The following is a 14,642-nucleotide window of genomic DNA, read 5'->3' as shown; positions in this document are numbered from 1 at the left end:
ATTGCTATAATAGTTAATTGTGGATGCGTTACCAATTGATGTGTGCACTGATGGCTGGTGGTGTGTGTGCCTGTAGAAATTGTGCACTGATGGCTGGTGGTGTGTGTGCCTGGTGGAAGTGTGTACTGCCGGCTGGTGGCGTGTGTGCCTGGTGGAAGCATGCACTGACGGCTGGTGATGTGTGCCTGGTGGAAGTGTGCACTGACGGCTGGTGGTGTATGTGTGCCTGGTGAAAGCGTGCACTGACGGCTGGTGGTTTGTGCCTGGTGGAAGCGTGAACGGATGGCTGGTGGTTGTGTGTGTGGTTGTGTGTGTGTGGTTTTGTGTGTGCGGTTTGTGTTGTGTTTTTGGTTGTGTGTGTGCTTGTGGTGTGTGTGGGGGTTGTGTGTGGTTGTGTGTGTTTATGTGTGTGGTGGTGTGTGTGGTAGTGTTGTGTGTGTGTGTGGTTGTGAGTGTGGTAGTGGTTGTGTGTATGGGTGTGTGTGGTTGTTTAAACCGCCCTATCCCATGGTACATGTCATGTGTAAATACATTTTGCTGCACAGCTTTCTGGTAAACTCCAGTTTAAATTAAGTCCTGTATGGGTCTAGTTGCGCAGCCAGGAGTGCTAGGACTGTGCTGGGACTTTAGTTTGCTTTAGTAAGGTGAATATTTTTGCAAAAAGTAACATAAGCCAATAATAAACAACGGAAGCGTTTTTAAAGGCAAGTATTTGCTCGTAGAATCTTTACAAATTTTAAGGAAATATTTGAAATCCCATGAGGTTTACTATTTTTGGCACTTTGAAACAGACGGATTACAAGAAACGTGTGTTTAGTTTTGGTGAAGGGGTCTGTATTTTAGCCCACCATAACCATAATTTAACAGTGCACAATAAAAACCAGTGGAGGCTAGGGCCGGGGGGAAGAGTCAATGACTGCAGCGCTATGCAACGTGAACCCAAGCAACACATATGCATTTTAAACGCACCATAGGAGACGAGGGCTTGGTTACAAACACCATGTCTGACTGCCTAGAAATAGCCAAAGGCGAGTGGGGATGAAGGGGGGGAGGAAGGGGGGTCTGTGGTAAAACTAAGCAGAGTCCACCCTGGAGCCATTCCACAGCCTTATCTGTTGTAACAAGTCTGCAGACTAGGGACATGTGTTCAGGAATAAATAAAGGTGGCTGTAAAGACATCCCAAGGGAGGACAGCGGTAAATTAGCAACAGAAGCTGTAAATTCATTAGTAACAGGATACTAGTTTAAGCAAAGGCTGCATCTTTTGTAAAGGAACTTCTTTAATTAGAAAATGTTTATGATTTCGGAGGAAATATTTTTAATTCTATGCAGTTTACAGAATGTTACTGCTTTATTGCTCTTTGAAACACTATCGCATGATATATGTTTTAGATGTAAAATTGCTTGTTTACATACTTTTTAATTAGAAGCGTTCTGTTAAAATTAAGCCCTTGGAAAGGGGGAGGTTAAAAGTGGGAGAGAAGAGGCAGCTCGGGGAAAGAGCAGGAGAGATGGAAAGAAGAGGGAAGAAAAGCTTCGGAGAAGGAAGGCATGTGAAGAGGAGGACGGGCGTCAATAGACTGCTGGAGAGAAAAAGAACGGCGGAGGCAAGAAAAATAAGCATTCATCTTGTTTCTATCTGCCCGAATCTAGCCCAAGCTCGAGCCACCTTTCTAAAAAAGGCTATGAACGAGTGAGGCATAAGAACGTGTAGATCGGCGATTATGGCAACTTTGAACCCAACAGACACCCGTTTGAACTGCCTATTATTAAAGTTCCTCGTGGCTCATGCCCAAGCGCAGAAATACAACTTGGTACCCTGTTCACAAAAGGATAACAGGACTGCGGTTGTTTTGGAAGAGGGCTCTTTTGAACTTAATAAAGTATAATACCAGAACTCCTGGAACTATAAGCTATACGGATCGCTCGATCGTTTTTAAATATCAAATACTTGCACTAGACTCAGAATGTTTTAGAACAAATTGACATAGAATGTATCCACAAATTAGGAAATTTTAAATGCAGTAGCTGATTTTACAAAATGTATTGTTATGGTTTTAATTAACTGACACAATAAAAAAAATTCAATTTCAAATTTTGCATTGACAAAGCCAATTGACCTTGCCTATTTGAGATTTGTTTATATTTTTATTTAGCCATGTTGTACATTAGCGCGCCTGCTGTGCTGAATGTCTGAAAGCAGAAACAAAACAAAGTGCTGTGACATGGTCAATGCTGGCTGCATCCTAGCGCTTTTTAAAAAACATTTCAGCCATACTGCAGAGCAACCGTACTGCTGTCCAACATGGCAAAAAAAAATACATTGACAAAGCTGAAAGATCTTGCACAGGCAAGATCTATGGGCTTTGCCAATGTTTAGGGAAAAAGTGCTAGGACAAGGCCAGTGCTAGCCACGTCATAACCCTTTTTTTCTGACCGGAGTGGGTGGTGGGGAAATGGCAAGCAATAATAGGGTAGGAGGTAGTGGTACGGGGCAAGCAACATGGGTAGGGGTGCAGGGGTATGGGGGTATGGGGTGCAACAGGAGGGAGGGGAGGCATGCAACAATGACAGGAGCAGGGAGGGGTGACAACCATTGACAGGAGATGGAGGGTATGGAGTGCAAACAAAAATGATAATGGAAACAAGAAAAAAAATACCTGAATCCAAGCGTGTGCAGCAGACGGACACTCGTCATACAATTAATCAATACTTTGTCAATGGCCTATAGAAGGTACAAACTCACAAAGAAGAACGTTATACTGGCATGCTCTGGCCAATGAGAAGCAAGGAAGTGAGAGTTACTATGAAGCCTTCCAGTACTTAGCTTGCTGGTGTCAAGTGGCGATGATGTTCTCCAGAAAGGATTGTGCATGTGCTGTTGCCGTTGGGTGGGCGATCCAGAAGTATCTCTTGGTAGGGCCTGGCCCACGTGCTAGAACCAGACCTAACTACTTGTCATAAGAACACGGGCGACAAGGCATAAAGAACATGACACACGCCGTTTAGGACCCAGTAGAGATGGGGCGGGATGTCTCGGTGATCCACCTGCCAGGGAATGAATCAGTAGGAGAAGGAAATATAACGGAAGGGGATAGGTAAGGAGCCCCTGCACGTGAGAGAAGGTGGGAGAGAGAGGGTGGGTCAGGCTGATGAAGGAGAAGTGCATAGAGAAAACAGAGAGAAGACAAAAACAAAAGAGAGAAAACCGAAAGCAAAAATAGAAAGGGAGGCAGAGGGAAACATTTACCTGAGGGTACAGCAGGAAAGTACAGGAAGTTTGCACCAACTTGCAACGTTCGCAAACTTAATGGCAAACTTTTGCTCTGGCTGTTAACGTGCATGCGCCACCCTGCTTGACAATCTTTTATAAAGTGATAACATGTGCAATATATATAGGACTAGGGCATGTGCACTGCATAGTCACATTTTGTTGTTTACCTCCAAAATCCCTGAAGGAAAAGTCAGCCACTCAAGAAGAAACACCGAATACCGCAAAGGAATATCGGAGCAGTTTCCTTCATTGTTATTTGTTGAGAAAGAAAACTGCAGTGAGTGAAACCCACGTTACTTCAAAAAATTATAAATTTTGGGTACCTCTTTATAACTTCAGAGCTCTTCAACCAATACTAACCTTATCAGACATGCTCTAAAAAAATTTTTATTGCCTTTACCTCCTGATTTGGTGAAAAATGGTCAAAGAGACCAAAGTTATGATGGGATGCAATTGTCATTTCCTATACACATAGAGACGTCAACCTTAATGGCAGAGGAGCAAATGCCCTTCTGTAATTTTACCCAACCGAATGCAAATGTCTTATGGAGGGACAGGGGGGCTTCAGTCCTTACTGCTGCAATGAGATTGCTTCTAATGCACATGAAAGGGCTGCATTCCATGGACAGCCTTTCCGGTCTACCACCTCACTAGAGCTTCTGTATTGAGTATTATGAACAACAATGTGATAGCATCAGGAAGATCACACAAATGAGGAGCCATAATTGTATTCAAAAGTAAACAACAGCTGGTACGGAACACTCTCTCTCGGCAGAAGGAGAACAAGGACATTAGATGTGTGTGAGCTTCTCTGCAGTCTGTACCTGAAAGAGCGAGCTTGGATGAAATAAGAATCTCGAAGAAAGGCAAAGGAAACTGCTGGGAAAAAATAGATATGGGCTACTAGCTGCCGGTATGCACATAAGTCCCTCAGACTTGTCATGAATGTCCCCACTATGCATACAAGAACCTAAGGCAACATCTTTATTCCCACAGGGCACAGGATCAGCAGAATCGTATAGTATACGCATGGCCCAATTTCTCAGTTGAGGCGACAATACCCCCGCCTGCACAGCAGCAATGTGTACCAAAGTAAAAGCCCCACTCCTGCGCCCCGTAGCAACACAGTGTAGGGCCTGTGTTGCCTGGGGTTAGCGCTCCCCATACACACAAATTAGTCTAGCCCACACTCACCGTGGTTGAAGCTCGCCATGCTCACAGAATTTAGTGACAGTAGCCCGAACAGTGGAGGAGCAGCTTCTCTATCCCAGCCGATCAGTGTCTGGGTACCGGGACGGGTGCAGCTGGCAGTGCCTCCCTTTGCTCACCGGAGGGCTGGCTATGATGGCCACCTCGGTGCCCTGTGCTAACAATGGGCATGGGCCTGCCTCTCTCCTGGCCAGCCGTCTCCGCCGACCAGCGCCAAAGACTGAAGATTACTTTGTGGTTCTGTCAGTGCCCCTGTGTGCCGTTTTCTGTTGTTTAGCCTGCCTCCAGCCGGCTCGAGGTGAAGCAGATCTGACATACCAGAAGAAGGTTTGAAAATGACATTACAATTGTTTAATACAATTAGAAATGTTTGCAGTTCATGAAATATGAACACAAAATGTCAGCTCTTCAGAAGGATACGTGGGCTTCCTTTGCCTGCTTGTTTTGATGCTGCTTCCTAAAAGCACTCTAATAGGTTGAGTCCAGACCACGTGCAACAATCAGCACCACTGCCAAATAAGGTGAAATCACAGCATAGTGCAAAAATGCAGTGTATTATCAGAGTGAAAGTGCAGCATGACGGGGGTGAGAAGGGTTAGAAATTTGCAGAGAGTTTAGAGAAGGGACAGAAGAGACCGAAGAGAGACTAGCGGAGTGGGGTAAAACTGGAAAGAAAGTTGCAGAGAGGTTATCAGGAGAGAGGCATGGTTATTCAACCCAGACCGGCAGCAGATGCTGGTAAGAGAAAAACAAGAGACTCTGTGCCAATGAGCAGTCTTGCAGTTCCCCCGGGGCACAAGCAGGCATCCACTTATGTGCACAAGCAGGCATCCACTTATGTCAGGGCAGCTGATCGCAGCAAAAAGACAGAAGTGGATGCCTGCTTGTGCCTGGGGACACTGTCTGCCTGACTGCAGTGGAGAACAAGCGCACACCTCTGCAGCAGGGGAGGGGACATGCGCGATGTCCTTGCGGGAGCGTGCGACCATATGGTGCCACGAGATGGCACAGCACGCTCCCGCAAGGAAATCTCCAGACATCCACTTGTTTGCATTGCAAGCAATGCAACACGTGCACTTCTTTGCTGAAAAAGCGGTGCCGATGGAATTAGGTCTCTCCTATACAGCGCATGCGCCCTGCATAGGCGAGACCTAAAAAGTTACATTGGATTTCTATGCTAGGTGAAGGAATAGACCAGGTAGGTTGGTAGGAGACGAATTGGAAAATGACAGGGACACTGAGAAATGTGCAGGACAGTGGAGGTAATGGCAGAGCTGGATTAGAGAGGGGGACTCAAGCAGAGAAGCATGAGAGCCTTATGAAAGGTAGCAAAGAAGACTGGAGAAGCAGATGGCATGCAGAAAGGAAAACATTGGAGGGCACGAGGTGGTGAGGAGAACAAAGCTAAAAATGGAGAAGGTAACAGAGTAAAAGAAGCACAAAGGGAGACAAAATGGCATAGATTACAACAGAGGTGAGAGGGACTCTGCCGCAGATGGAAATGAGATTGCCTGTCCTAAAGTGTATTGGTTCATCTCATTCACCTTGCAATCCGCACAACAGTATCACAGATGCTCAGCGCAACCTTTGCTGTAGTTCTGGCCCTGTGTTTGTCTTTTACATTATCATCATCTCACTAGAGTTTGCTCATCTGAGCACCTGTATTTGCAAGCCCTCCTAGAACATTGAGACAGGCTCTAGTGCAAAAAGATGGTTGCAGCTGAGCCTTAACACAGGTCTCACAGGGAATATCCTTAACAGAATTATAAACTTCTCATGACCCCAGATCTTTCATAGCTGTTCAACATTTTACATTTGCAATTAGTTTTGAGGGGCAGGAGAGCCAGTGGCAAGGTCTGTGGCTGAGAAGGGAATGCGCACGGATTCGTGAACACAAACGTTGGATCCAACTTAATGTTTACAAAAGGCAGTAAGGAGCTCCAAAGGCAACAAAGGTGGACATGTGTTACAGGAGTTCAACAAACCACTGTGTCTCTCAGTAGCCCAAGTACTCACTGCGGCTTCATCCCGCTGGCCTCGTATGAAACGGGATATCTTGCTGAAACAGACTTACCACATGATGGGACCTGCATGCTAAGCCAAAATTTGCTGACAGTTCTCACTCTTCAATATTTGGGAAAGGATGTCTGTGCAAAATACAGGAAAAGGGCAGGACAGAAAACTTCAAAATAAGTTTCCCGAGTTTTAACACGGTAAGGAAAGTTCCATCACCACATCTGACTGAAGCTGCCCAAACGTAGATAGAACAAAAACGCTATAAATAGTGTATTTAAAAGATCACAGGCAGGATTTACTGCTGCCATGTTAAGAATGCTCAATTTGGATTACTGACCGGAATTTGATCTAAGTGCCTCAGATATCAATCAACAGCCACTGCCTAAAAGGATCCTCAGCCTCACATACAGCAGATAAATGTTCCAAACATCTGGGCGTTCTGACTTGGGTCACCAAAATACTGTCCTAAGTCTGCAACTGCTTGTAACTTTAATAGTAGGAAAACGTGTCTGAATATTGCTGTATAACTCTTCTTTTTAAAAACGATTCTTCTGGTAAAGTTTACTTTAACGTGCATGCGACTAGTTTTTGGGGGCATTTAAAACAATTACTTTATATATTTTTGCTTACAGAAGAATGAAAATATACAACAGAAAACACCTGTGAGATCAAAGGGAATTCAGAAAGAAACGACTACCAGGACTAGAGTTTAGGGTCAGAGGTCAACACTATAAATTGTTGACAGTGTTTGAATTGGCCGTCAAGAAGGTAATTTATTAAAATAAGACTGGCAATAATGGAAAATACAAATATACATAGACAGCATTTGGTGTGTTTTGCCACTATTATCAAACACTATGCAGTACACCACGAAAAAACTGAAATACCGCTGAAAGAATCTGTTTATGTGAACTGGCAATGCCACTGACAAATTGTGATATAAGGAACACGAACCTACTTACAAGTTGCCTTGGTCTGATTAACAAAATATCTAGTCCCTCATTACGAGTAGCTCATATTAACCCAATGCATAATTTTTAATACCCCAGCATACAGAGACCTTTTAGTGAGGTCCTTTGTATAGCTACATTTAATTTAGGTGAGAAAAAAGTGAAGTTGAGGGGCATAATTTACAACGCAATGTAGTGTAGTATCAAGTGGATGTTTTCGTACTCCTACATTTAGGGTAGATATTTAACATTTTCAGATGGTCATAATTGCTAAATTGAGGTATTTTTAAAATGGAGAGAAACTAATTGATATTCCCTTGATGTACAGAAACACGTTCTTTTAAATAATGCAGACCCTCCACTTAGAGTGCCGACATATTTTGGTGCTTAAACAATTTACAGCCCTCCTAAAAACAATACTAACAAGGACCTATCATTCCATCATATAGCAAGTAAATCCTGTGTAAGTGCTATTAGAAATGTATCATGTTTACAAATGATATAGCTATATTTCCGCTGCATATTATGCTTATTTTTTGGGACACAAAATTCACATGTATGTTAACATTTCAAAGTTGCTGAATCATCAAATGAAATGGCTGTCACTTTGTTACTATTTAGACCTATGCAATAAGAAGTAATTGATGACATATCATATAGGAAGAGTGAGTATGCAATTCACATAGAACAATGCCTTCATTTATAAATGCCGCTGATATATGATAAAACAAGTATCCCTACTGAGGTGCCTAAAATGCAAGGATATATGAAACAGAAAAATACCTTTTTTGCTTGTTGTCCATATCGTGGGTGAAACGCTTATTAATTCCATGTGCAGTCTCTAAAAGGCAGTGGTGAAGAAAATATTGTGGAAATGCGGATGCCCTTTAGTTGCCTTAAATTAAATACATTGGAACAGTGTATATGATTTTGATATATTTAACTACCTTCCATATAGAGCATACTAACATAGCATTCAATATGTACGATAATGACATATCATGTAATCCAAGCTCAGATGCTCAAATATCAAACGATTTTAGAGAAATCAATATTCTGTACACTAAATGTCAACAGATTATGAAAAAGCCTATATTTCACCAAGAACTTTCTTTTTGCAAACAAAAGCTTTACCGGAAAGATGTATTTTATATCATGCTAATGCCTACTAATATTCATAAATATCCTTAATATCCTCTTAAATCATCAAATTATACATCCCATCAACGTCATTTAACCTTTCTTTGGCTGTTCCTAGTAAATGGATGTACATTGCTTTCGTGCAAAAAATCTGTTAGGTTTCACCCTCTCAATATGTGCCAAAGACAGTGCAGTCCATCTTAATTTGGTGCACAGACAAAATATCGACTCCAAAATATCGAATGGACAAAATATCGAGTTAAAAATATCGATAATAATAAAATATCGATTACAAAAATATCGTTGGTCAAAATATCGATTAAAATAATGTTAAAAAAATATCGAGTACAAAAATATCGACAAAATATATATAAATAGTCAAAGTAAAAAATTTCAATAATATGTAGAAAAAAGGTTAAAAAAATTAAAAAAAATTATTAATAGTAATATAAATTGTAGTTAATGTTTAGGAGCGGGATGTTGGGTTAATAGGGGATAAGGGTGGTGAGTAATTTAATAATAATTAATTAAATAATATATGTTTGTAAATATTTTTAATTAATAATTAATTGGTAATTAATTAATATTAATTAGTTATTAATTAATATAATTTTTTACATATTTTTAATTAGTAATTAATTGGTAATTAAATAATATTAATTAGTTAATTACATTAATTAGAGTAATTTATTTATATATATAATTTTTAGTCATTGTAAATTAATTATTTGGAAAAAATAATATTAATTATTAAATTAAATTAATTACAGCTAATGTGCTAATATATTTACTTTATTGTTATTGTTAATTAATAATTAATTGGTAATTAAATAATATTAATTAATTTTAGGGTTCAGGGTCAGTTTTCAGTTTTTGGGTAAAGGGGTATTTTTAGGGTTCAGGGTCAGTTTTCAGTTTTTGGGTAAAGGGGTATTTTAAGGGTTCAGGGTCAGTTTTCAGTTTTTGGGTAAAGGGGTATTTTTAGGGTTCAGGGTCAGTTTTCAGTTTTTGGGTAAAGGGGTATTTTTAGGGTTCTGGGTCAGTTTTCCGTTTTTGGGTAAAGGGGTATTTTTAGGGTTCAGGGTCAGTTTTCAGTTTTTGGGTAAAGGGGTATTTTTAGGGTTCAGGGTCAGTTTTGGGTTTTTGGGTAAAGGGGTATTTTTAGGGTTCAGGGTCAGTTTTCCCTACTGTTGCACCCACTGGAGTGGGAATAGTATTTTTTACACTTCTGGTATCGTACGGTAATATAATAGTATCTTATATAATTACAGTATATTACTATATATCTATGTTTTAACAAATAAGATTGTAATTTTTTTTTATTATTTACATTTATTATTTTATTATTATAAGTTAATGTTAGTATTTTTAAGTATATTTTAGTAATTAAATTTTCATAATAATTTAATTTAACACTGTTTTTAATAAAGTCGATATTTTTTACAACTATATTATTGTAAACGATATTTTGTACTCGATATTTTTGCACTTACCTGTTTGTAGATACAAACTCGATATTTTGACTGTCGATATTTTGTCCACGATATTTTTGCAAGTCGATATTTTGACCCTCGATATTATTTCAGTGATCCCTTAATTTATTACTGCGCACATAGTGGACAATTTGTGCCTCTGTTGCTAGACAGTTTAATTACAGAGGTTTATGCATCCCATGTCTTAATAATATGTTGTAATAAGATGTGTACTACATGTTCACAAAGGAAAAATTGTGTGTGCTGATCTTTTTTGAGGAATAATAGTATGGAGTCATACTCCTGTTCTGAAAACTAGGAAGCTGTTCTTCCATATCAGAGCACCACAAAAGCCTGACTAGATTCACCAAATATGATAGGTACCTTCCTTTTTGCCTCAGCCTCATTATTTGTAAATCACAGTTTAATTAGTATTCATGACAGATTATAGGGTCTCTGAACTCATAGGTAGATATGGCTGTGAACGCTTTTTCACATGGGCATATCATAACGTATACCACAATGGCTGCTTCTGAAATGACTGGTGATTGCAGAAAGTCCCCACATTTCCATCAATGTTTTTTGTTCTTTCCATTTGTTTTTCTTATAACTTTATTTTGATGTTCTATCATGTATAAGGTTAAGAAGATAAACAAGAATAAAAAGGCAACAATTGTCCATCTTGCAAATATACATCTTCTTAGCTAACGAAATGAGAATGTACATACATTTTGAAATTGGTTGCTACAGATCAGATGCCTATGAATTTACGTTGACTACACTCCGTAGTCTCTTAGGGGTATATGTATGGAAAAGTGGCAGAATGCAGTGCAGCACGTCACCTTTTTGCGCAACACTGCATCACTGAGAAAGGGCAGGTATGTGCCGTATTTAAGGCATACAGTGCATTCCTGACTTTTCCCCCTGTGCTGGCACCCTTTTGGCTGCCTAGCACCAAGGCAGGCTCCCTTAAACCATGGTGAGTGGGTACCTGCATTGCAGATTGTTTTTGTGCAGGAAGTGATACCTTTCAAAAGGTATGGACCATATTGTTCAAAAACCTCACAGCAAATTGGAGGAAGCTGACCTTTGTGTTGTGCCACATGTTGAGTGGGCTGTTCGAAATGGTTCCAATCGAGTTATTGTACTATCAAATGACACAGATGTTATTATTGTGCTACATAGATTTGTTGCAATGTTCATAAGTCAAGGAATGTCAGAGTTATGGATACATAATTGAACAGGTGAGAAAAGACACTTGATCCCGCTACATATTCTGTACAAGAAACTTGACCCAGAGATACACAGTGTTCTTAGCAAGGCACCTATTCTTACGGGTGATAAAACTAGGAGCAAAATTGGAACAAAGCTTGGAGCTTTATCTGCTTAACCATTGAAGTTTCTAAAAGGATTTGCAGAGACTGAAGAAGAATGTGACTTTAAAGACATACTAAAATACCTTGTGCATGTGTAGAAAATGAGTTCTGACTGTCACACATTTGACGATCTTCGGTACAGTGAGTTCAAGAGATCAGCCCTGCTAAGCGACCTTCCATTGATGTCATAATCTGTGCGAGGACACAGTCAAAGAGTGTTCTACTTGATCAGAACATATGTAAATGTTTTGGATCATACATATGTAGAGAAAGACCCTTGTGAATTTGGTTGGAAAGATATTAATGGGGTGCTAAAACCTACAATATTTCTAAAGTCTTTGCCCACAGACCTTACACGTACATGTACTTGCAAAACCGGTACTACAAAAAGATGTCACTGTCGATATGCTCTTTTCAAATGCTCAACATTCTGCAAATGTGCCACCAGGGATTGACGAAACAAATAAATAAAGAGAAGCATAAAAATGTGTCTAAAACAGGTGTAATAACCAATATTTTATTCACATTCAGATCATAAACATTCTTTGGTGTATAGATAAAAGGATTAAAACCCTTATTTTTAGTTTCATTTCTATGTATGTCTCTTCTTCCTCTATTATAGCTGTCATTTTGGAAAATGGCAGAAGGGTTGCTCTCAGTAGTTATTTTCTGTCTCTATAGAACTACTTGATCCCCAAAACCTATGTTATAGATCTCATAGTTCCTAAAATATTACATCATCACTGCAACACATCCTCCATTGTCAAAAAATGTTGTCCAGAAAAAATCTCTAATGATCCAGAATCAAATATGAAAATCTCTGGACAAGAATTTTTTTACAGAGGCATATCAGGGGTCTGAAATTAGAAAGAGGAAGTAACGAGGAAGAAAAATATATATATTTCTCCTCAGTATGCCTTTCCTTGGGAGGGTATAACTTTTTTGTGCATTCTCAGGTTTACATGGTCTTGTAAATCTCGGAATGCATCAAAAACCATGGGAGTTACGTGGCAAGGTGCAAGAGAAATGCAAACCTGGTCATAAAGATGGACCTTAGTGTCTATCTGCTTTCAGAGCTTTCAGATTTAAATATAATGAATTAAAGAGAAAATGATGTTGTTTAAAAGAACATGCAGTACAATAGGCATAAAGTATCAGAGTCGTTAGTTATGCTTTTTTTGGGAAATACGTAGTAACTTTTAAACATCTGCCTTGTTATCGCTAGCCATGATTCTATTTGTTTTTTTTATTTATTATTGTGCGTATTACATGAAGAATATCATTTTCAAGGCATTAGTAAATATTGATGTCTTAGCATCACTTTTCATGATGACACAATATCTCTTAGAGTTGTTTTCCAACTATAACATAGGTATTATCTTCAGTATGCATAAAGTACATATTGTCTCGACTGAGATGGATTGAAACATTATAGATCTTCAGAAAACATCATCTTGACTGATATCTGTCACAACATTTGCACCTTTTTTTGCATATATCTCAATAAATTAGTCTTTCATTTGTCCAATATATTCTTTGGTCTAGATGCAGGTGAAATCAACTGACTAAAGTGTCTGCTGCATTATACAATATGAAACAAAACAATAGAATAGTAACTGTCATTGAGAAATCGCACATCCAGAACATTAGATGTGGGGTTGAGTATTAGCAGGTAATCAGTTGAAGTAACTTGCTGCTCACATGATATGTACACCCAGCTAACATCGGGTGTGTGAAGACCCAAGAGTAGCCACTCTCGATCCTAAATTCAATAATAATATAAAATCACACCCGTACACATAATCCAAAGTACAAGTCCAATTGATTGTAGAGTGACAAAACATTTCCAAGTGTCTTTTATTCCTTCATTGACTTCACCAATTCCCATAAAACTTGATTGAGAATTTATTACAGGTCATAGGCAGCCAACACATGTTTGGTCAGACAATAACTTTTTCAAGGATTTGCCTGTACCATAGTATGTGAATATATATCTGAAATCCAGTGTCTAATAATGTGACGAAAATGAATGTGACTAGTAGATAATATGTTCAGGGAGTATGAAAGATGTCCGCCCAAATCGGCAGGTAGCACACACATGGATGGCTGCCACTTTGACAATTGGATGCTAAGCACAGTCAAGTCAACTAATAATTTATGGTACAACTACAATTGAAGGTGATTTTACTTTTTAGGTGGACATCTCTCTGGGTTCATGCCCCACAGAGGCACAGTGTGCTTGGGCAGCTAGATGAGATATTTTAAGGTCACAAACCCCAAAGCATCCTTTGCTACCAAGTATTGTAAGGATGTCTTATTTGATCCTTACATGTTAATCAGCCCCTATCAATTCAATGATTGTATTCAGCATGACTTTAAAAAAACTATTATGCAGAAAGATGGAAATGCTAGTGAAACACAAATGTAAGTAGGACCACCATTTATGTTTTGCTATGTTGTATCAATTTGTAAATTCTGACTAAAGAATCTCTAACGTTCTTACCTTTGTCACAATAAAACAGGTAAATTCAGTGTTCAAGTATATTCAATTTTTTTAGTCAATTTTCTCACAGTATAAACAATGTGACTGTATTCAGACACTCATTTCAAGGGGAGTATTTTTCCTTTTTTTCTTTTGGAGATTCAGAAATGTTCCTTATGGTTAAGCCGCACTCTTTTAAGGGTGATCCTAATCTATCTAGTTGAATAACCTTGTACGTTCAGTTTTTCTTTGAGGACTATTTGAAGGGCATCAATTAGTGTGTCAACACTTTCTTTAGATTGCTGTTTCCTGGAAAATAATTGGTGTCCATGCACCACTTGACTAGGTTGGATGTCGAATTGACCTCCCAAGTGTTTGACAGTCTCTTGGAATTCATGGAGGATATTATGGCATGAACCTCCTACTGTCAGAGGTATTGTAGGCATGTAAGCTATTGTGTTCCTTATTTGGCCTGCAGGAGCGACTTTACCTGCAGGAGTGAATTTCATTTCTTATGTTGTCACCCTATTGCTTAAATATGCTGGATTTCTTTGTCACTGAAAATAAATTCCAAACAAGCATTTTCAATGCAATAGGGCTTGCATTTATGAGAGATTGAGCTATTGGCATTTACAATGCCAATAGCTTAAACTCTTGCAAATGCGAGACCTATTGCATTGCAAATATTTTTTATGTCAAAGCGCCCTATGCTGTGCTTTCACG

The sequence above is a fragment of the Lissotriton vulgaris genome, chromosome 6 (genome assembly GCF_964263255.1).
Source record: "Lissotriton vulgaris chromosome 6, aLisVul1.2, whole genome shotgun sequence".
Taxonomy (NCBI): domain Eukaryota; kingdom Metazoa; phylum Chordata; class Amphibia; order Caudata; family Salamandridae; genus Lissotriton; species Lissotriton vulgaris.
The sequence above is the reverse complement of the archived record's forward strand: the minus strand, read 5'-3'. Positions refer to the sequence as shown.